Source organism: Pogoniulus pusillus, chromosome 9 (genome assembly GCF_015220805.1).
Source record: "Pogoniulus pusillus isolate bPogPus1 chromosome 9, bPogPus1.pri, whole genome shotgun sequence".
Taxonomy (NCBI): Eukaryota; Metazoa; Chordata; class Aves; order Piciformes; family Lybiidae; genus Pogoniulus; species Pogoniulus pusillus.
The window spans coordinates 1,323,595-1,345,976 of record NC_087272.1 but is presented as its reverse complement, the minus strand read 5'-3'; the positions used below and the strand labels follow the sequence as shown (position 1 = coordinate 1,345,976).

The 22,382-nt window shown below is 49.7% G+C and overlaps 1 protein-coding gene across 1 annotated transcript in view; it reads right to left on the bottom strand.

The window, feature by feature from the left end:
• CCSER1 (coiled-coil serine rich protein 1) overlaps positions 1–22,382 on the bottom strand; it is a 982,230-nt gene that overhangs the window by 2,902 nt on the left and 956,946 nt on the right. The gene's annotated exons all lie outside the window — the stretch shown is intronic.

Here is a 22,382-nt window from a genome sequence, read left to right as displayed (position 1 = left end):
CAGCCCATTCCAATGCCAATCACTCTCTCTGACAACAACTTCCTCCGAACATCCAGCCTCAATCTGCCCTGCCACAGCTTGTGGCTGTGTTCCCTTGTTCTGTTGCTGCTTGCCTGGCAGCAGAGCCCAACCCCACCTGGCTACAGCCTCCTTTCAGGTAGCTGCAGACAGCAATGAGCTCTGCCCTGAGACTCCTCTGCTGCAGGCTGCACACCCCCAGCTCCCTCAGCCTCTCCTCACAGGACTGTGACCAGTGCTCCAAGCTCAGCCAGCCCAACCTAGCACCCAGCCCTATCCAATCAACCAGCCCATGGCACTAAGTGCCCCAGCCAGGCTTTTTTTGAACACCTCCAGGGACAGTGAATTCTCTTCTCCAGACTGCACGACCCCAGCTTCATGTAAAGTGTAAATTTACTACTAACCTGCTCATTTATAAACAATATTATCTAGTCCATCATGCAGTTAGTAAAGGAATAGTACTGAACACCCTAAGGCCCTACTTACTGTAGCCTTCTATATTAACATTAGGGCATGGGTAGTTTCCAGGGACAGTTTTCCACTGAACTCTCTATTTGTTTCATTTAGTCTGCACAGTATGTTTATAAAACACTACCAAAAGCCTTACTAAAAGCAAGAATTCTGGCACCCACTGCTTTTTTTGCTAGCCAGAAGGCCTGGTGCTGTTGCTGTTGAGCTAAATGAGATTGGTTTGGTAATTGAGTTGATTTGTAATCCATCTTGGCTCTTGTTCATCTCATTTTCTTCTATGTGCTCCTAGTTTGCTTCATTATTTGCCTCAGTTTTTTTGGTCTGATGTGGGAATGCAAGAAAGAAAAATAATGAGCTGTGTAGAAAGTAAGCTGTGCTGGTTCACAGAGGATACTTCTTGTCCTGGTAGGGCATAAATCCTGCCAGGCAGGTTTAACTCTTGCTCTCCTCCTGCACGGTCCAGGAGTGACATAGATGAGCAAACAACAAGGGTTTGGCCCCAGCAAAGCTTTGAGGGCTAAGGGGGCTTAGCACCACATGTCAGGTGTCAATGTGCCTGTCAAAGGAGGCATGAAGCTTTGATTGCACAGGCCAGAACAGTGGTGCTAGTGCCTATTGGCCAGGTGCATTCCAAAATCAAGTATATAAAGGGGGATGATTTAGAAACCTCCTTTCTAACATCAGCCTTTCGACCTTAGCCTTTCCACACCTGCCTTTCTACCTTAGCCTTTCCACACCTGCCTTTCTACCTTAGCCTTTCTACCTTAGCCTTTCTGCACCTGCCTTTCTACCTTAGCCTTTCCACACCTGCCTTTCTACCTTAGCCTTTCTACCTTAGCCTTTCCACCTTAGCCTTTCTACCTTAGCCTTTCCACACCTGCCTTTCTACCTTAGCCTTTCTACCTTAGCCTTTCTGCATCTGCCTTTCTACCTTAGCCTTTCCACCTTAGCCTTTCTGCACCTGCCTTTCTACCTTAGCCTTTCTACCTTAGCCTTTCTACACCTGCCTTTCTACCTTAGCCCTTCTACCTTAGCCTTTCTGCACCTGCCTTTCTACCTTAGCCTTTCTGCACCTGCCTTTCTACCTTAGCCTTTCTACCTTAGCCTTTCCACCTTAGCCTTTCTACACCTGCCTTTCTACCTTAGCCCTTCTACCTTAGCCTTTCTACCTTAGCCTTTCTGCACCTGCCTTTCTACCTTAGCCTTTCCACCTTAGCCTTTCTACCTTAGCCTTTCTGCACCTGCCTTTCTACCTTAGCCTTTCCACACCTGCCTTTCTGCATCTGCCTTTCTACCTTAGCCTTTCCACCTTAGCCTTTCTGCACCTGCCTTTCTACCTTAGCCTTTCTGCACCTGCCTTTCTACCTTAGCCTTTCTACCTTAGCCTTTCTGCACCTGCCTTTCTACCTTAGCCTTTCTGTACCCTGCCTGCCTTTGCACACAGCCTTCCTATCTCTCCTCATTTGTGGCTCATTAAAGCAGCCACAGTGTTGCTGCAGCTCACACCAGTGGCCTAGCAGCATCTCCTTCCTCCTCTGCCTGAAATATTTGTATTTTACCCTGGCATCATTGCAAGTTTGAAAGTGCCTTTGATACAGGAGACTTAACTCAGGGACCAAAGAGCTGTGAGAACCTCTGCAGGAGTGAATGCCAAGACTCCATAGGCATAGTTAGAATTCTCCTGGCTTCGCGTTGCTGTTTTCCAAGTTCTGATTGTTTAAACTGTTTAACTCTGCAATTGCTTCCTGCTGACTGACAATCCAAGGAACCTCAGGGAATTTTCCCTTTTTTTAATATTAATAACAAAAAATAACATTCATACAGAAATTAATAATAATAAGTTGTAACGATTATTAATTTCCAGTACACTTCTCCTCCATGGGAGAGAAGTGGAGGAAGAGATAATGGCCAGGTGGTACAGGAGAACAGGAGGTGAAAAGGAAGAGTCTGTTAGAAAAGGACAAGGTTGTACATCATCTGCATTATGTGAGTGCTCTGTCTGCATTTAGCATCAAAAGTAGTTATGTCTGTAATAAAATGGAGCAAAGCTGCAGGTGGGTAGGTGCAGACTGGACATGAGGAGGAAGTTGTTGAGCAGGAGAGTGGTGAGAGGCTGGAATGGGTTGCCCAGGGAGGTGGTTGAGGCCCCATGGCTGGAGGTGTTTAAGGCCAGGCTGGCTGAGGCTGTGAGCAGCTTGATCTAGGGTAGGGTGTCTCTGGCCATGGCAGGAGGTTGGAACTGGCTGCTCCTTGTGGTCCCTTCCAACCCTGACTGATTCCATCATTCTATGATCCTTGTGGTCCCTTCCAACCCTGACTGATTCCATCATTCTATGATCTTTGTGGTTCCTTCCGACCCTGACTGATTCCATCATTCTATGAACCTTGTGGTCCCTTCCAACCCTGACTGATTCCATCATTCTATGAACCTTGTGGTTCCTTCCAACCCTGACTGATTCCATCATTCTATGATCCTTGTGGTCCCTTCCAACCCTGACTGATTCCATCATTCTATGATCCTTGTGGTCCCTTCCAACCCTGACTGATTCCATCATTCTATGATCCTTGTGGTCCCTTCCAACCCTGACTATGAAAATGGGATTCTGCTTTTGCCCTGGTGAGGTCCAGACACATTTCTCCACAGGCTAAGAATTGAGATTAAACTACTGGAAAAAAAATATAATATGTTCAAGATGAATCATAAGCTCCCCTCAGTGCTCACAAAAGCAGACTGAGATGCTGCACTCCGATCACTTGGTGCAATAAAACCGCCTCAGAGCTTTTCCTGGTGCTATGTACTGCTCGGTAAAAAGCCTGGGAATGAAGATCCATTTCTCTTCTTACAGCTGCTACTGAAGTGCCAGCACAAGCATATCATTTATCTGATTAATCAGCAGCTGGCCTTGCTTTTGTCTTCATTTTCTGAGACTCCTCAGCCGTAAGCAGGACATATCTCACTGGAGCTCAAACGCGTGGCTGCACATCTTTGTAGCTACAGATGCCACTTGCAGTGAGTGGCCTGACCATTGCTGGAGGCTTGGGTGCAGGCTGCTTATGATCTTAAGAATGGCCTAGCATTTACCTCAGTCTCTTGAACTTGAATAAAACCAGATTCCTAAGGCATAAGTTATGCCAACAGGGTTTTAAAGAAGAATCAAGTGACCTGACCACCTCTGGAGGCCTTGGGTGCAGGTTGCTTAAGATCTTAAGAACAGCCTAGCAGTTCCTTTTGTCTCTCGAAACAGAATAAACCCAAATTCTATGGAATAAGTTATGCCAACAGGGTTTCAAAGAAGAACCAAGTGGTTCTCAAAAGGAGAAGTGCAGAAGCATGTTCAAAGCAAGGCATATTGTTCAAACTGAGTAGCAGTCAAAGGTATAAAGCATCATTAGATCATTTTTTACACTGTTTTCATAACTTACTCTTGGTGAAAAGCTCTTTTAAGTATCTAGCACTGTGGTGTTCCTTTCCCCAGAGAATCAACCAGGCTGGAAGAGAGCTCCAAGCTCAGCCAGTCCAACCATGGCACTAAGTGCCCCAGCCAGGATTGGCTTCAACATCTCCAGGGACAGAGACTCCACCACCTCCCTGGGCAGCCCATTCCAATGCCAATCACTCTCTCTGCCAACAACTTGCTCCTAACATCCAGCCTAGACCTCCCCTGGCACAGCTTCACACTGTGTCCCCTTCTTCTCTTGCTGCTTGCCTGGCAGAAGAGCCTAACCCCACCTGGCTACAGCCTCCCTTCAGGGAGCTGCAGACAGCAATGAGCTCTGCCCTGAGCCTCCTCTGCTGCAGGCTGCACACCCCCAGCTCCCTCAGCCTCTCCTCACAGGGCTCTGCTCCAGGCTCCTCCCCAGCCTTGCTGCCCTTCTCTGGACACCTTCCAGCACCTCAACATCTCTCTTGAATTGAGGAGCCCAGAACTGGACACAGCACTCAAGGTGTAGCCTTTAGCAGAGCTGAGCACAGGGGCAGAAGAACCTCTCTTGTATTGCTGCCCACACTGCTCCTGAGCCAGCCCAGGATGCCATTGGCTCTGCTGCCCACCTGGGCACTGCTGCCTCCTCTTCAGCTCCTCTCTCCCAGCACCCCCAGCTCCCTCTCTGCCTGCCTGCTCTCAGCCACTCTGTCCCCAGCCTGTAGCACTGCTTGGGGTTGTTGTGGCCAAAGTGCAGAACCCTGAACTTGGCCTTGTTCAGTCTCATCCCATTGGCCTCTGCCCACCCATCCAGCCTGGTCAGGTCCCTCTGCAGGGCTGTCCTACTCTCCAACAGCTCCACAGCTGCTCCTAGCTTGGTGTCATCTGCAAACTTACTGATAATGATCTCAGTTCCCTGGTCCAGATGATCAATAAAGATTTTGATCAATAACGATATGAATCCACACCAAATCCTCTCCCCTCTTCTACTCAATATCAATCCTTCCCCCTGAATATTGTCAATAAAATGCCCAATGCTGCTTTGAATCTCATGGAGGTAATTTTCCATTTTCATTCAAACATTTTTACACAATTCACAACACAAGCAGGACATGGAAGTGTTGGAATGAGTCCAGAGGAGGCCACCAAGATGCTCAGATGGCTGCAGCAGCTCTGCTCTGAGGACAGGCTGAGAGAGTTGGGGCTCTGCAGCCTGGAGAAGGCTTGGAGGAGACCTTGGAGTGGCCTTGCAGTATCTGAAGGGGGCTACAGGAGGGCTGTTGAGGGACTGCTGACAAAGTCCTTCTAATGACAGGATGAGGAGGAATGGGTTTAAAGTGGCAGAAGGGAGATTGAAAGTGGATGTTAGGAAGAAGTTCTTTGCAGTGATGAGACACTGGCACAGGTTGCCCAGGGAGGTTGTGGAGTGCAGGATCACAGAATGTGACCAAAGGTCACATTGGGTGCTTCTGTGCTCCACAACCTCCCTGGAGGTGTTCAAGGCCAGGTTGGATGAGGCCTTGGGCAACCTGTTCTAGTGGGAGATGTCCCTGCCTATGGCAGGGGCTAGAACTAGGTGATGAATTCCCATCCAACTTTAACCAGTCTATGAGCCCATGATTCTATACTGTACTGAAAATAATTGTAGGCTTTTTCACTGGCTGAATGGAGATTATTTTAGCTTACAAGAATACAGCCCAAGGAAATTTTCTTGCTGGTCCATTTTGCAGTTATTCAGGCTCCTCATCATCTGGTCAGAGTAAGGAATGATACCCCAGAATGAAATGCACAGAAGCAAAAAGCCACACATGCAGCAGCAATAAGGAAAATACCTTGGACATAACATGAATTTTTAGCCTGTTTCTCCTCCTGTCTCTCTAAATGCTTCACAGAGAGTTTTCTGTGGTGAGCTTTTTAGGCAGGAACTGCATTCCAGGAGTGAGAGAGGTGAGTGAGCAAAGCCACAATCCCAACGCATCTGTTTGCCAATTTGCAGGCTGAGTCCCTGTCCAAAGCTGAAGGTGGCTTCGTGCCAGTCGTGTTCCAGCCTAGCCTCTGGAGCAGCTGCAAGGCTGCTGCAAACTGCTGCTTGGCAGTGCTCCACGAAGCTGAGCGGCCAGCTGGTGACTGCTGAGGCAAAAAAAATCCATTCATCTCTTTCCCTTTTATCTTTGAGCAACTCAGCTAGAATCAACAACTTCTCTGCCCTAGAAATGCCCAAATGCCACCCTGCCTAACAGTGGACCCAGGAAATGGGCTGCAATTGGAATGTAAATGTGCCTCTGAAATGCCTGTCCAAGAGTAGCCCATTTCAAACACATGGAGAGAAAAAAATGCTACAAGAAAGACAAACAGCATCCTCTGTTGTCTCACATGCATCCTAAACTTTAAGGAAACAGCTGGATTTGAATTTCCTGGTCACAGAATCACAGAACCAAGCAGGTTGGAAGAGACCTCTAAGATCATCCAGTCCAACCTAGCACCCAGCCCTAGCCAGTCAACCAGACCATGGCAATAAGTGCCTCAGCCAGGCTTTTCTTGAATACCTCCAGGGACAGTGACTCCACCACCTCCCTGGGCAGCCTGTTCCAGTGCTCAGTAAAGAGCACTGGAAGGGAACTCAAAGCTCATCCAGTTCCAACCTCCTGCCATAGGCAGGGACACTTTTTACTAGAGCAGGTCACTCAAGACCTCATCCAACCTGGCCTTGAACACCTCCAGGGAGGTTGTGGAGCACAGAAGCACCAAATGTGATCACATTGGGTGATTCTGTGCTCTACAACCTCCCCGGGCAACCTGTGCCAGTGTCTCACCACCCTCACTGCACAGAACCCTTTCCTAACACCCACTTTGAATCTCCCCTCTGACAGTTCAAACCCATTCCTCCTCATCCTGTCATTACAAGACCTTGTCAATAGTCCCTTCCCAGCCCCCCTGTAGCCCTCTTCAGATACTGCAAGGCCACTCCAAGGTCTCCTGGAAGTCTTCTCCAGGGTGCAGAGCCCCAACTCTCTCAGCCTGTCCTCATAGCAGAGCTGCTGCAGCCCTCTGAGCACTGTGGTGGCCTCCTCTGGACAGGCTCAAACAGTTTGTGCTAGTCTGAAGCTAGCTAGAGTGTTCTGGTGAGAAGAACTAGATTGCAGGCTGTGGAAGGAAAACAGTGGTGATGTCTACTTCACTCATAGGCTTACTGAAAGGTATAAGAACAAGAAGCCAAACCTAGAGAAGGCACTGCTTCTTGGGGCATTGCCTGAGCTGCATCTCTCTCCAGCCTCTCTGCTCTCTGACTAATCCACTTTGCTTCCTGAACCCCTGGCCAAACCTCCATTCTTCCTTGGGACTGGGGTAAGGTAGATAGGGGTAGGGAGAAGGTGGAAGGGCAGTTGGGAGCCCCTCCTGGGGACTCAGGTTTCTGGCAGGGCTGTTGTGTTTCTGTATTACCTTTTACCTTGTATATCTCTGTCTATAACTGTATATACTGTAACTATCTGCTTGTGTATTGAGCTGAGCTGTAAATATAAGCTTCATTCCATTCCCAGAGGCAGCTGAGTCTAGTCTGGGTGATTCCCAAAGTGGGGGAGGGGCAGGGAACACCCAAACCATCACACTGAAGAACAAACCTGACATTCATAGAATCATAGAATGGTTTAGGTTAGAAGGGACCTCAAGGATCATCCAGTTCCAGCCCCACTAGAACAGGTAGCTCAACACCTCATCCAACCTGGCCTTGAACACCTCCAGGCAACCTGTGCCAGTGTCTCACCACCCTCACTGCAAACAACTTCTTCCTAACATCCACTTTCAATCTCCCCTCTGACACTTCAAACCCATTCTTCCTCATCCTGTCATTACAAAACCTTGTCAGTAGTCCCTCCACAGCCCCCCTGTAGCCCTCTCCAGACATTGCAAGGCCACTCCAAGGTCTCCCCAAATCCTTCTCTTCTCCAGGCTGCACAGCCCCAACTCTCTCAGTCTGTTCTCAGAGCAGAGCTGCTGTCTATAACTGTATATACTCTAATTATCTGCTTGTATATTGAGCTGAGCTGTAAATATAAGCTTCATTCCATTCCCAGAGCTGGCTGAGTCTAGTCTGGGTGATTCCCAAAGTGTGGGGGAGGGCAGGGAACACTCAAACCATCACACACTTCCATGTCCTTCTTGTGCTGGGGGCTCCAGAACTGCACCCAGGCCTGCAGGTGGGGTCTGAGAAGAGCAGAGCCAAGGGGCAGAATCCCCTCCCTTGCCCTGCTGGCCACTTCTAGAGCCCAATTGGCTCTAAAACATTGCTAGGCTTGCATCATGTTCACTGCTGTTTTGAGGTACATGAATCTAAGAAAAATATAAGCATTGATTAGTCCACGAGGGATTACTTATTTAATTCTGGAATTAAGATAAGTAAAAAAACCAAAAACCCTATTCCATGATTGGTTATTTCTTTAATTTTGGAATTAAGATAAGTAACAAGAAAAAGCCCCAAAACTAATCCATGATTGATTATCTGATTGGTTCTGGAATTAAGATAAGTTTAAAAAAAAACCCCAAACCTTAAGAAAATTCAGATAAGTAACAACAACAGCAACAAAAGTAAGAAAATAACAAAACCAGGAACTTAAAATTTTTGATCTATTTTTTTCCCAGTACATTGTTTTTGAGAAGTCTTCTTTGTCATTGTCATTCCAGCAACTTTTTCTTCTGTTAAGCAAAAAAATAAAAGCAAACCTCTCAATGACCCATTTTAAAGTAGTGAAAAGTGACTACTCCTGGAGAAAGCTCCAGAATGGGACATATTGTTCACAGAATCCTAGAATCATAGAATCAAGCAGGTTGGAAGAGAGCTCCAAGCTCAGTCAGCCCAACCTAGCACCCAGCCCTGGCCAAGCAACCAGACCATGGCACTAAGTGCCCCAGCCAGGCTTGGCTTCAACACCTCCAGGCACAGCCACTCCACCACCTCCCTGGGCAGCCCATTCCAATGCCAATCACTCTCTCTGACAACAACTTCCTCCTAACAGCCAGCCTGAACCTGCCCTGCCACAACTTGAGACTGTGTCCCTTTCTTCTGTTGCTGCTTGCCTGGCAGCAGAGCCCAACCCCACCTGGCTACAGCCTCCCTGCAGGCAGCTGCAGGCAGCAATGAGCTCTGCCCTGAGCCTCCTCTGCTGCAGGCTGCACCCCCCCAGCTCCCTCAGCCTCTCCTCACAGGGCTCTGCTCCAGGCCCCTCCCCAGCCTTGCTGCCCTTCTCTGGACACCTTCCAGCACCTCAACCTCTCTCTGCAATTGAGGAGCCCAGAATTGGGCGCAGCACTCAAGGGGTGGCCTGAGCAGTGCTGTGCACAGGGACAGAAGAACCTCCCTTGTCCTGCTGGCCACACTCTTGATGATCCAGGCCAGGATGCCATTGGCTCTCTTGGCCACCTGGGCACTGCTGCCTCATGTTCACCTACTCTCTCCCAGCACCCCCAGGTCCCTCTCTGCCTGGCTGCTCTCCAGCCACTCTGTCTCCAAAAACTCTGAATCATTCCCCACTTTCCAGTTTCAAACCCAATGAGTGAAACATGACAAGAGCTAACAGCAAGACAATGCTGTCAATGTCAACCAGACATTGTGACAAAGTACTGATGGCAAACGACATTACAAGACATGGATTACAAAAACACCCAAAAAGATGGTGCAGATTGTAAAGATGCCTGTGCCCAGAGGCATCTGGCAGTCTTAGATGCCTGTAATGTAACAGCTCCAAGCATGGCAATATTCTGAAATGCAATATGCTGGCAGCAGGCATAGAGACACAAACCAAACACTCTTCTCACCAGTGTACCCTGGGCACCCTGACAATCAGCCAGCAATGGTGTACTGGAAGCAGGAATTTTTACCTTAAGCAGAGGTAGTGATGGAAGCACACTCAGGAGAGTAATTCTTCTAATAGCCATCTACCTGGAGACTTTCTGGAACTCCTCCTTTCCTAACTCCTAATGACTGAGGGTACATGAGGAGTTTAAAATTGAGTTCTAAAGCACAAGGCTAACTCTACAGCCCAAGGCAGCTCACTTCATCCTTTTCAGATTTCAGCAGAACTGCCTGCAGGATTACAGGAGGTTGGGCATCAGAAGGGACCTCTGGAGATCTCTCAGTCCAACTCCCCTGCCACAGCAGGGGACCACAGAGTCTAGCATAGGTTGCACAGGAACACATCCAGGCAGGGCTGGAAAGTGTTCCTTCAGGAATGCAGCACAGGTCACCACTTGTCTAGCAGAGGATACCACAGAGACTCCAACTGATTCAATGGGAATCCCACCAGAGACCTGTACTGCTCCTTCTGACTCCATTTACGTAGCCTTGAGCACAGAGCACACACCTACACATTAGCATCATCTAGGCAAGAACAACCCAGTCTTTTGCATACATCACTCCTTGCTTTTCTCATGAAGCAGATGTCCACTATCTCTCCCCTCCCCCGTGGGAGGCATCCTGAAGCTGTGGGAACCAAGGTCGAAATGCTCACAAACTGGCCATTATTATTCCTGCTCACACTGTATTCCCACAGGAAAGGCTCCAGACAAGGAGACTCCACAACCTCTCTGGGCAGCCTGTGCCAGGGCTCTCTCACCCTTACACTCAACAACTTCTTCCTCATGCTGAGGTGCAACTTCCTGTGCTGCAGTTTCCATCCCTTCCCCCTTATCCTATGGCAGGGCACAAGTGAGCAGAGGCTGTCCCTGTCGCCTTCTTCCTGACCCCCAGCTCTTGACAGACATTGCTCAGATCCCCTCTAGCCTTCTCTTCTGCAGCCTAAGCAGCCCCAGGGCTCTCAGCCTTTCCTCCTCAGGCAGTGCTGCAGCCCCTTCAGCATCCTTGTATCCCTTCCTTGGACTCTCTCCAGCAGATCCCTGTCCCTCTTGAACTGGGGAGCCCAGAACTGGATGCAATATTCCAGGTGGGGCCTCACTAGAGCAGAGTAGAGGGGGAGGAGAACCTCCCTGGATCTGCTGAACACACTCTTCTGAATGCTGAAGTGGAATTTCCTGTGGTGCAGTTTCCATCTCTTGCCCTTTGTCCTGCCCCAGGGCACAAGTAAGTAGAGGCTGTCCCTGTCCCTTGCTTCCTGCTCCCCAGCCCTCAGATATTTACAGACATTGCTCAGATCCCTTCTGCAGACTAGGTAGCCCCAGGGCTCTCAGCCTCTCCTCAGTAAGCAGAGTTCCAGTCCCTTCAGCATCTTTGCAGCCTAGCCCAGTGTTCATAAAATATCAAGCAAAAGAAAGCAGTGCAGAAACACACAAGGTGCTGTAGCTCTGGAGCTCTGCAAAGGATGAAAAGAGTGAGGCCCTGCATGACACTTTTGTATTTAATATCCCTTCAGATGCTTTGCACAGCTCTGACAATTTATACAGATTTGATTTCCCAAACCAGAGGTCTGGTACCTGAGTGCTTTGGCTTGCCACATCTGTCACTCTGCCAGCTGCCTAATCTGTGCAGCCTCTTGCTTCTGTGCTTAGCAGCTTCCAGCCTAGAGATGATGCAATACGAAGTGCAATTTACCTGCAGCAGGTAGTTGCTGATCATTCAAGTCTCTTACAGATCACTCATTGATTTCAGCAGCACCTCCACCACCAGACTTGCTTTCACGACCCAGCCCTGCACCTATTGATCACTGATGCTGCCTTCAGGCAACATGTGACACATGAAAGAAATAAGCACCCAGCATGTCAAAGTAAGGCAGAAACCAAGAGGTTATGGGTTAGCACCAGCTGCTGAGCAATTCCAAAGCTCTCTTCCATCACCTCTTACAAACTGAACACAACCAACATAAATCACAAACATATCTCCTTGTGCCTTTTAAGCATCTTGATTTACTCACTGAACACACAATAATGGTGTGCAATAGGTGTAGGATCATAGAATCAACCAGTTTGGAAGACACCTCCAAGCTCAGCCAGCCCAACCTAGCACCCAGCCCTGCCCAATCAACCAGACCATGGCACTAAGTGCCCCAGCCAGGCTTGGCTTCAACACCTCCAGGGACAGCGACTCAATAAACCTGGAGTAAAGGAAGTCTGCTACCTGTGTTGCATCAAGCATTGCTTTTAGCTTTCCCTCTTACATCAGTCTCAGTAAAACTAAGCCATCTGCAGACTGGAGAAAAAATGCCAATACCATGAGCTGCTCCTTCTTGTCCATATAAAAGTGCACTGCTAGCTATGCTACCTCAAGGAAAGCACTGTGCAGCTGATGCTGTATCACAGAGTCATAGAATCAGCCAGGCTGGAAGAGAGCTCCAAGCTCAGCCAGTCCAACCTAGCATCCCAGCCCCAGCCAATCAACCAGACCACGGCACTAAGTGCCTCATGCAGTCTTGGCTTCAACACCTCCAGGCACAGCCACTCCACCACCTCCCTGGGCAGCCCATTCCAATGCCAATCACTCTCTCTGACAACAACTTCCTCCTAACATCCAGCCTGAACCTGCCCTGGCACAGCTTGAGACACACCTCAACATCTCTCCTGAATGGAGGAGCCCAGAACTGGACACAGCACTCCAGGGGTGGCCTGAGCAGTGCTGAGCACAGGGGCACAAGAACCTCCCTTGTCCTGCTGCCCACACTGCTCCTGAGCCAGCCCAGGATGCCATTGACTCTCTTGTCTACCTGGGCACACTGCTGGATCAAAGATCATATTCTGTAGTTCTGTGCTCCACAACCTCCCTGGGCAACCTGTGCCAGTGTCTCACCATCCTCACTGCAAACAACTTCTTCCTAACATCCAGTTTCAGTCTCCCCTCTGTCAGTTTAAACCCATTCTCCTCGTCCTCTCATTACAAGACTTTGTCAATAGTCCCTACCCAGCCTTCTTGTACACTGGAAGGCCACTCCAAGGCCTCCTGGAAGCATTTTCTCCTCTGGGTTGTAATGTTCTTTTACAGCATAGGAAGAAAACAGTGACAGAATTGCCATTAATCTCCAGTAAATGACCATCAGTCACTACTCTGCACTCACATCCTGCACTCCAAGGGTTAACTGCAAGGTTTTTCTCATTAGCCAAGCCAATAAACATTTTGCATTTTACAGCTGGTTCCTGTGCCTTCCAAATTAAACAATGGAACTTTGGAGGTGTTCACCAGTGTTAGTCGTAGCCTTCAGAAGTGCTGCATAACTCTCACAGATGAATCTGAACACAACTTGTTATGCCCTAGGGTTTGAAACTCTAAGTGACTACAAAAAGACTAATGAAAATGAGAAGTTGCAGGAGCATTTGGATCTCTCAGTGACAGCAGTGCAGAACAGCAGGACACACTCCATGAGATAAATCTTATTGTACTCAGTCCATGCCTCAGGCTTCCCTACAATCAGAAAGTCACAGAATCACAGAATCAAGCAGGTTGGAAGAGAGCTCCAAGCTCATCCAGTCCAACCTAGCACCCAGCCCTGGCCAATCAACCAGGTCATGGCACTAAGTGCCCCAGCCAGGCTTGGCTTCAACACCTCCAGGCACAGCCACTCCACCACCTCCCTGGGCAGCCCATTCCAATGCCAATCACTCTCTCTGCCAACAACTTCCTCCTAACATCCAGCCTAGACCTCCCCTTGCATAACTTGAGACTGTGCCCCCTCATTCTGTTGCTGCTTTCCTTGCAGAAGAGCCCAACCCCACCTGGCTACAGCCTCCCTTCAACTAATGAGCCCTGCCCTGAGCCTCCTCTGCTGCAGGCTGCACACTCCCAGCTGCCTCAGCCTCTCCTCACAGGGCTCTGCTCCAGGTCCCTCCCCAGCCTTGCTGCTCTCTGTGGGAGAATTGTCCCTCTAGCAGGACAGGAGCTGGTAAGTATGTGAACCCGTGCTGGGAGGTGTCCTTGAGCCTGCTTCTGGCTCAGGAAGCTAAGCTGTAAACAGTGAGCAGCCCACACACAGCTGCAGGGGGCTGAGCCAGCCTGCCCCCAGAGTGGACACTGCAGGTTGTTTTGACACAGGGCAACCTATCTGTACCTTACACATAACTCTGAACCAGTCTGTACTGTCCACTTGTGCCAGCCCCAAACTAATGGTGCACTCCTCTTCTAAAAGAGTGTATAGGCAATTGCACTGCCTTCATAAAAGGAACTGCATTGTTAGCAGCTGAGCCCACTCATCAGTACCCTGATCTCACCTCCACCAGCTTCCTGCAGACCCCAGCTCTTCTCTCAACACCTTCCAGCACCTCAACATCTCTCTTGAATTGAGGAGCCCAGAGCTGGACACAGCACTGCAGGGGTGGCCTGAGCAGTGCTGAGCACAGGGGCACAAGAACCTCCCTTGTCCTGCTGCCCACACTGCTCTTGAGCCAGCCCAGGATGCCATTGGCTCTGCTGCCCACCTGGGCACTGCTGCCTCCTCTTCAGCTCCTCTCTCCCAGCACCCCCAGCTCCCTCTCTGTCTGCCTGCTCTCAGCCACTCAGTCCCCAGCCTGTAGTGCTGCTTGGAGTTGTTGTGGCCTTGTTCAGTCTCATCCCATTGGCCTCTACCACCAGGTAACTTTTCCTAGCTAGATCTCCTTCTTTTGGAGTTGCAGACAAAATGGTAAGAAAAATGCAATGCACTTTTACTCCCATGTAAAAAACTTCTTAAATCACTGATCTTGGAAACAGCCTGTGCTTAGCAAATACTAACTCCAGCAATTGCCCTAACTCCTGTCTCTCTTGATGCCTCTGGCATTCTTTTTTGCTCACCTCCTACCCCCTCAGTGTCTTTGGGTAGCCACAGCTATTGCAGGCAGCAATGGGGAAAACGTCTTTATTAACTGTTGTCACATACAGGCTCCACCTTTGGTTACAGGCAGCAGAGTCTACAATGTGGTGCCAGAGTCAGACCTGGCTGTGGACCATCTAGGCTGCATTCAATGGCGCTGGATAGGCTTCATGTTCATCCAGCACTTTGGGTCTTACTACCTCTGAGAATTAAAGGCCACACCTTTAGCTACAGTCACACAGAAAGTCATAGGTGTCTGCACTTCAGGTGCTCTCTTGCATAACTGATGAAAACCAAGCCTATGGGAAATGAAGAAGTGGATCCATGAGAGCACCAGGGCCACTTCTATGGAGCACAGCTGACACAGTGTGAGCAGCTAAGAATGACACAAAGGTCCTGAGGAAAGCTGCTAAGGGAGCTTGCCCTGGAATTACAAGCAGGAAAACTGCATCAGGAGCAGTGTGGCCAGTAGGATGTGGGAGGTTCTTCTGCCCCTGTACTCAGCACTGCTCAGGCCACACCTTGAGTGCTGTGTCCAGTTCTGGGCTCCTCCATTGCAGAGAGATGTTGAGGTGCTGGGAGGTGTCCAGAGAAGGGCAACAAAGCTGATGAGGGGCCTGGAACACAAACCCTATGAGGAGAGGCTGAGGCAGCTGGGGGTGTGCAGCCTGCAGCAGAGGAGGCTCAGGGCAGAGCTCATTGTTGCCTACAACTACCTGAAGGGAGGCTGTAGCCAGGTGGGGTTGGGCTCTGCTGCCAGGCAAGCAGCAACAGAACAAGGGGACACAGTCTCAAGCTGTGCCAGGGCAGGTCTAGGCTGGATGTTAGGAGGAAGTTGTTGTCAGAGAGAGTGATTGGCATTGGAATGGGCTGCCCAGGGAGGTGGTGGAGTCTCTGTCCCTGGAGGTGTTGCAGCCAAGCCTGGCTGGGGCACTTAGTGCCGTGGTCTGGTTGATTGGGCAGGGCTGGGTGCTAGGTTGGGCTGGCTGAGCTTGGAGCTCTCTTCCAACCTGCTTGATTCTATGATTCTATGATTCTATTTAGCCCTTCTGAAAGAGTGTGCTCCTCAGCAGGCATTTTTGCTGTGCCCACACAGGTGTTCTGCCTTCATGAGCCAAATGACTATGCTGTGCAGCACTGCATGTGCCATGTACTTGTTTAAAGATATTTCCCTTCTCTCTTATCCTTTTTTTTTTTTTTTGTGATGCCTGAAAGCTGTGAACTCCATTTCTACCCTCAGGCTTGCCATGTGCTTACCAAGATCTGCTTATCTCTATCTGTTGATCATGTCAATTAAAACTGACTCATAGGTGGCAACTACCTTTGACAACTAATTCCTATTGCAGGCATTTTTAGGCTTTACCAAGGTCCTAATTACACAGTCAACTGCTTTCTCTACTCTAATATCACCTAACTTGATTTTCTACAGTACCAGGAATTTCATAAGTAAAATGAAATCCGCATGACAATGTCAGCACTTAGGCACCTTCTCATTAACTAACCCATGGCACTAAGTGCCTCATCCAGCCTCTGTTTAAACACCTCCAGGGATGGGGCCTCTGCCAGCTCCCTGGGAAGTACATCCCAAAGTCAATCATTCTTTCCAGCACTGGATTTGAAAGCGTAAAGCTGCAAACCCATGGTCTCGTGGAGTCAAAATTACATCTGGATCACAGGCTCACAGCTCACAGCATATCAGGGGTTGGAAGCGACCCAAGGAGATCATCAAGCCCAACCCCCCTGCGGGAGCAGGACAATCCTAGCACAGAGCACAGAGCAACACATCCAGACAGGCCTTGACAGGGTCCAGAGAAGGAGACTCCACAACCTCCCTGGGCAGCCTGTGCCAGGGCTCTGAGACCCTTACAGGAAAGAAGTTCCCCCCTGTTTTGAGGTAGAACCTCTTTGCTGCAACTTACACCCGTTGCTCCTTGTCCTATCACAGAGACCCAAATTTGTTCAAAGTGGAGACCTTTGAGCCCATAGAGCACTCTCAATATTCATTATGGAAGCAACATTCACACTGCCTGGAGTCCTGAGTGCAGTTCTGGAGCCCCCAGCACAAGCAGGACATGGAATTGTTGGAGCCAGTCCAGAGAAGGCCACCACAATACTCAAAGGGCTGCAGCAGCTCTGCTCTGAGGACAGGCTGAGAGAGTTGGGGCTCTGCAGCCTGGAGAAGAGAAGGCTTCCAGGACACCTTGGAGTGGCCTTCCAGAATCTGAAGGGGGCTACAGAAGGGCTGGGGAGGGACTATTGACAAGGTCTGGGAATGACAGGACAGGGAGGAATGGGTTTGAACTGGTGGAGGGTGGAGGGGAGATTCAAACGAGGTGTTTGGAAGAAGCTGTTTGCAGTGAGGGTGGTGAGTGGTCTGGTTTGAGGCTAAAGGAAATATTTTACTGAGAGAAATGAAGTCCTTAGCTGTGTGAAGAAAGAAAAGAAACAACAGCAGCCTATAACCCTCAGTCTTCTGCTGAGAAACACAACTAGTCAGAAGATAGCTAAGAAACTCACTGCTCACACACTGCTCAGCTCTCACTTCTGGCTCTGCCTTCTTTCTGGAGGTCTGATTTCTGTGGCTGTCTCTGTCTTAACTCTCTAATCCACCTAACCCCTTTTATGTCTAACCTCTTTGTGGTCTTTTGGACATCTCACCTCAGACCTCTCCAGATTTCTCACATGAGATATACCTGGGTTGATCTGGTTATTTCTGAAGGGAGGGAAAGAGGGATGGGGAAGGGGGTTTGGGTCAGGAACCTCACAGGGACTCTGTTTCTGGGAGGGGCATTATGTTGCTGTATTACTTTTAACTTGTATATAACTGATTATATTTGTGTGTGCTTGTATATTGTGCTAAGCTGTAAATATAGCTTCATTCTTTAACTCCCAGCTGGCTGAGCCTAGTCTGGGTGATTTTCTTAAGTGAAGAGGGGCAGGTAACTCCCAAACCATCACAGTGAGACACTGGTACAGGTTGCCCAGGAAGGCTGTGGCTGCTCTCTCCCTGGAGGTGTTCAAGGCCAGGTTGGATGAGGCTTTGGGCAGCCTGTTCTAGTGGGAGATGTCCCTGCCTATGGCAGGGGGCTGGAACTGGCTGAGCTTTGAGCTCCCTTCCAACCTAAACCATTCTGTGATTCTAAAAAACCATTATAACATAGCTACAACCAATCCCTAGCCTTAACTGATCAGGTTCAGTATGTTCAACCACATGCAGAAATAGTTTAGCCTGCTTTGGCAGGATGAAGCATTACTGTTCCAGAAGGATACTGACTCCCAGCTGTGGCACTCAGCTAGAAAAAAAACCTTTGCACCATAGGATGGCACTCAGTGAATCAGACTTCAGTCACAATAATTTCCTTCTGAAACCTAATCTTCAAAGACCTTACCATCACTGCTACAAATTGTGCCATGCCTCTAGCTTTTTAAAGCCAGAAGTAGGGAAAGAAGAGGTAGGATTCTCTTGGACAATCTTTATGTTCTTTAGAACATAGAATCATAGAATCAAGCACGATGGAAGAGAGCTCCAAGCTCAGCCAGCCCAACCTAGCACCCAGCCCTGGCCAACTAACCAGACCATGGCACTAAGTGCCCCAGCCAGGCTTGTCTTCAACACCTCCAGGCACGGTGACTCCATCACCTCCCTGGGCAGCCCATTCCATAAAAGAGAAGAGAAGACTCTGGGGGGACCTTAGAGCTGCCTGCCAGTGCCTGAAGGGATCCTCCAGGAAGGCTGCAGAGGGACTTTTTACAGGAGTGTCCAGGGACAGGACAAGGGGAAATGGATTGAAATTGAAAGAGAAGAGGTTTGGATTGGATCTGAGGAAGCAGTTCCTCAGTAGGAGGGTAGTAAGGCTCTGGAATGGGTTGTGCAGAGAGGTTGTGGGTGCCCCTGGCTGGAGATGTTGAAGGCCAGGTTGGATGGAGCCTTGAGCAAGTTGGGCTAGGTGAGAGATGTCCCTGCCTATGGCAGGAGGTTGGCTCAGATGATCTCTAAGGTCTCTTCCAGCCTGGGCTGTTCTGTGATTCTCTGATCCCATGAATCCAGAAACCTGTCTGCTGTCATTTCACAAGACATTACTTCCAGAAAACCAAGAGAGCCCATCCTGTAAGTACATAAAATAGCCTCTTTTTGCCTACTTAAGTGATTCACACAAAAGAACAAAAACACTTCATAGCATCTTTACTCTATCCCTACAAGGGTCCATTTAGTTCAGCTCTGTTCAAAGCAGCTGGTGTGGCAAGGAGCTCATTGCAAGCTATACTACGTAGTGCTCAGGAAAGTCAACTCCAACAAGGTAGCTTCTGGATGAGCTTGGAGGTCTCTTCCAACCTGCTTGATTCTATGATTCCATCTCAGCCACTGGGAGATCTCTCCCCTTACTTTCATGACCCTTGTAAGAAAGAAGGGGATACTGTTACAGTTCAAGGCACATATCCACTCTGCTGCCTGCAGACACTCAGCTATTGCATGTCACCTGTGGTTGAGGCTCTCAAACACATCCTCTGTTGATCTGGAGGAGTTGTATCCACTACTACGGCAGTTCTTTGCTCTGACCCCAAAGTAAAGGCCCTTCTCAGCTCTGGAAACAGAGATTAAGCAAAGTGTCCTAGAGCTAAAGTAGAGTACACTGATGCCATTCATGCCCACACAGGCAGGTGTCAGGAAAGCATCCTTGCCTCAGTAGCAACATCAAGCAGAAACCTAAACCACCTCAACTGACAAACATCTGCACATCAACCAGCAGTAAACATGGTGAGTCAGGAGACTTCTGGGCATCACACCACAAGCCAGCATATTCCTTCTAACAGGGATCTCATTTGCTGCTGCTGGGACAGCCCCGGATTGCAGTGCCCTGCAGAGGGCTCAGCAAAAGCACATGGAGCTGCCAGCACTGGGCCAGGCAGCCCAGGAAGACTGGCAAACAGTTGGACGACCACTGCTGCTACCTGCCTCATGCAATAAGCAGCACTAAGCCACCCTGCCAGAGCAGTCTCAGCGGTGCATCTTCCCAGCCCAGACAGGCTAAGAGGTAACTTGTGGCTTTTGATGTGGGAGCAACTACACATGTCTCAGCAGACACCTGCTTGTGCTGAAAACCTGCCTGTGTAGCACTAGGGATGGAATCCAGGTGCAGATGGAAAACAGATGCAGGAGCTCTACATCACACCTGGTGTAGAGGGAGCACAGCCTTTCTTTTTCCCCACCATAATCACTTGTTTCTTACTTCACAGCATGCTGCTGCTTTGTGAATACTGGGGCTCAAGGGATATCTCTGTTTCATCTTGCTCCTCCTTGTCCTCCTCTCTCTCCACTCGCTCATTTTCCTCGAGGTGTAGCTACAAGGAAGAAGAACTCACAACAGTGGCTTCTGTGCCAGGAATCAATTTGTCGCACAGCCACAGCAGCAACTCCGCTGAACGATGCCAAGAGGAAGTGTTGAGCACGCCTGGGCGCCAGGCTGCAGCACAGAGAACTGCTCCTGCCCTCAGCTCCCACACATTTGTAAGCTAGTGCCAGAACAGGAGATCATCCAAGTGGGAGTCATACTCTTTCTGCAAGCTTGACCTGTGATGTAGTACTCTGCAGCTCCCTTTCGGTGCAGTATCCTGCCTTGGAACGCAGGGAACACATGGCTGCTTGAAATCCTGTCTCAAGGTGCAGCAATACATGGAGGAAATTGGGCTGGAAAAAAAAAGAGAACTAAAAAAGCTCTGACTCCTTTGCAAACTGGATTTGGATTGAAAGGGAGACCTTAACTTTGCAGGCCACTGCCCTTCCAAGGCAGGAAAGTGTGCCTTAGGAACTAAACATGACAGCACTGGTGTGTGGAAAGACAAGCTCTCTGCTCTTAGTGTGCTGAAGCTGTGCACTGTATAACACAGAACCACAGAATATTAGGGGCTGGAAGGGACCTCCAAAGCTCACCCATCCCAATCCCCCTGTCACAACAGGATCACCTAGTATAGATCACACAGGAACACATGTAGGTGGGGTTGGAATATATCCAGAGAAGGAGACTCCACAACCCCCCTGAGCAGCCTGTTCCAGTGCTTGGTCACTCTCACAGGGGAAAAAAATCTTCCTCCTGTTTCCATGGCACTTCTATGCCTCAGCTTCCACCCAGTGCCCCTTGTCCTGGCACTGGGCATCATGCAGCAGAGCCTGGCTCCAGCCTCCTGGCACTCACCCTGCACATATTGACAACCATTGCTGAGGTCACCTCTCAGTCTCCTCCTCTCCCAGCAGCACAGCCCCAGTTCTCTCAGGCTGTCCTTGTAAGGAAGATGTCTCACTTCTTTCACCATTTTTATGTCCCTATGATGGACTCTTTGAAGGAGTTTCTTGAGGTCCTTCTTGAATTGAGTGGCCTAGAACTGGACACAATATTCCAGGTGCAGCCTCACCAGGGCAGAGCAGAGTGGGAGGAGAACCTCTCTAACAAAAAGGCATCACACGGCCATGTATAAATGAAACTGCTTTTAGGTAGCAAAGATATAGTTTCTCCTCAGCATCACAGAGAAGGTCGAAGGACAATGTGTTCATTAGCAAGCTCTCCCAGGGGCACTGTGAGCATGCACACCACAAGCACACAGGAAGCATCCAAAGGGTTTGCAGTTCAACCTAGATTCATAGAATAGAATCATAGAATCAGTCAGGGTTGGAAGGGAGCACAAGGAGCAGACAGTTCCAACCCCCCTGCCATGCCCAGGGGCACCCTACCCTAGAGCACGCTGCACACAGCCTCAGCCAGCCTGGCCTCAAACACCTCCAGCCATGGGGACTCAACCACCTCCCTGGGCAACCCATTCCAGCCTCTCACCACTCTCCTGCTCAACAACTTCCTCCTCACAGCCAGCCTGACTCTCCCCACCTCCACCTTTGCTCCAGTCCCCCTACTCCTGTCACTCCCTGACAGCCTCAAAAGTCCCTCCCCAGCTTTTTTGTAGCCCCCTTCAGATCCTGGAAGGCCACAAGAAGGTCACCTGGGAGCCTCCTCTGCTCCAGCCTGCACAGCCCCAACTCTTTCAGTCTGTGCTCACAGCAGAGCTGCTGCAGCCTCTGAGCATCCTCCTGGCCCTGCTCTGGACACTCTCCAGCATCTCCACAGCCCTCTTGTCCCAGGGGCTCCAGAACTGGATGCAGTACTCCAGGTGGAGTCTCAGCAGAGCACAGCAGAGGGGCAGAATCCCCTCCCTGGCCCTGCTGGCCACACTTCTGCTGCTGCAGCCCAGGCTCTGCTTGGCTTTCTGGGCTGCAAGTGCACACTGCTGGCTCCTGTTGAGCTTCTCCTCCAGCAGCATCCCCAGTTTCCTTTCCTTAGGGCTGCTCTCCAGCCACTCACTGCCCAGCCTGGATTTGTGCTTGCAGTTGCCTTGACCCAGATGCAGGACCTTGCACTTGGTCTTGTGGAACCTCCTGAGGATGGCTTGCTTGCTTTCTGCTCAGAGGGCAGCAGCAGCTCTGCTCTAAGGACAGGCTGAGAGAGTTGGGGCTCTGCAGCCTGGAGAAGAGAAGGCTTCCAGGAGACCTTGGAGTGGCCTTGCAGTGTCTGAAGGGGGCTTCAGGAGGGCTGGGAAGGGACTACTGACAAAGTCTTGTAATGACAGGATGAGGAGGAATGGGTTTAAAGTGGCAGAAGGGAGATTGAAACTGGGTGTTAGGAAGTTGTTTGCAGTGAGGGTGGTGAGACACTGGCACAGGTTGCCCAGGGAGGTTGTGGAGCATAGAATCACCCAATGTGATCTTTGT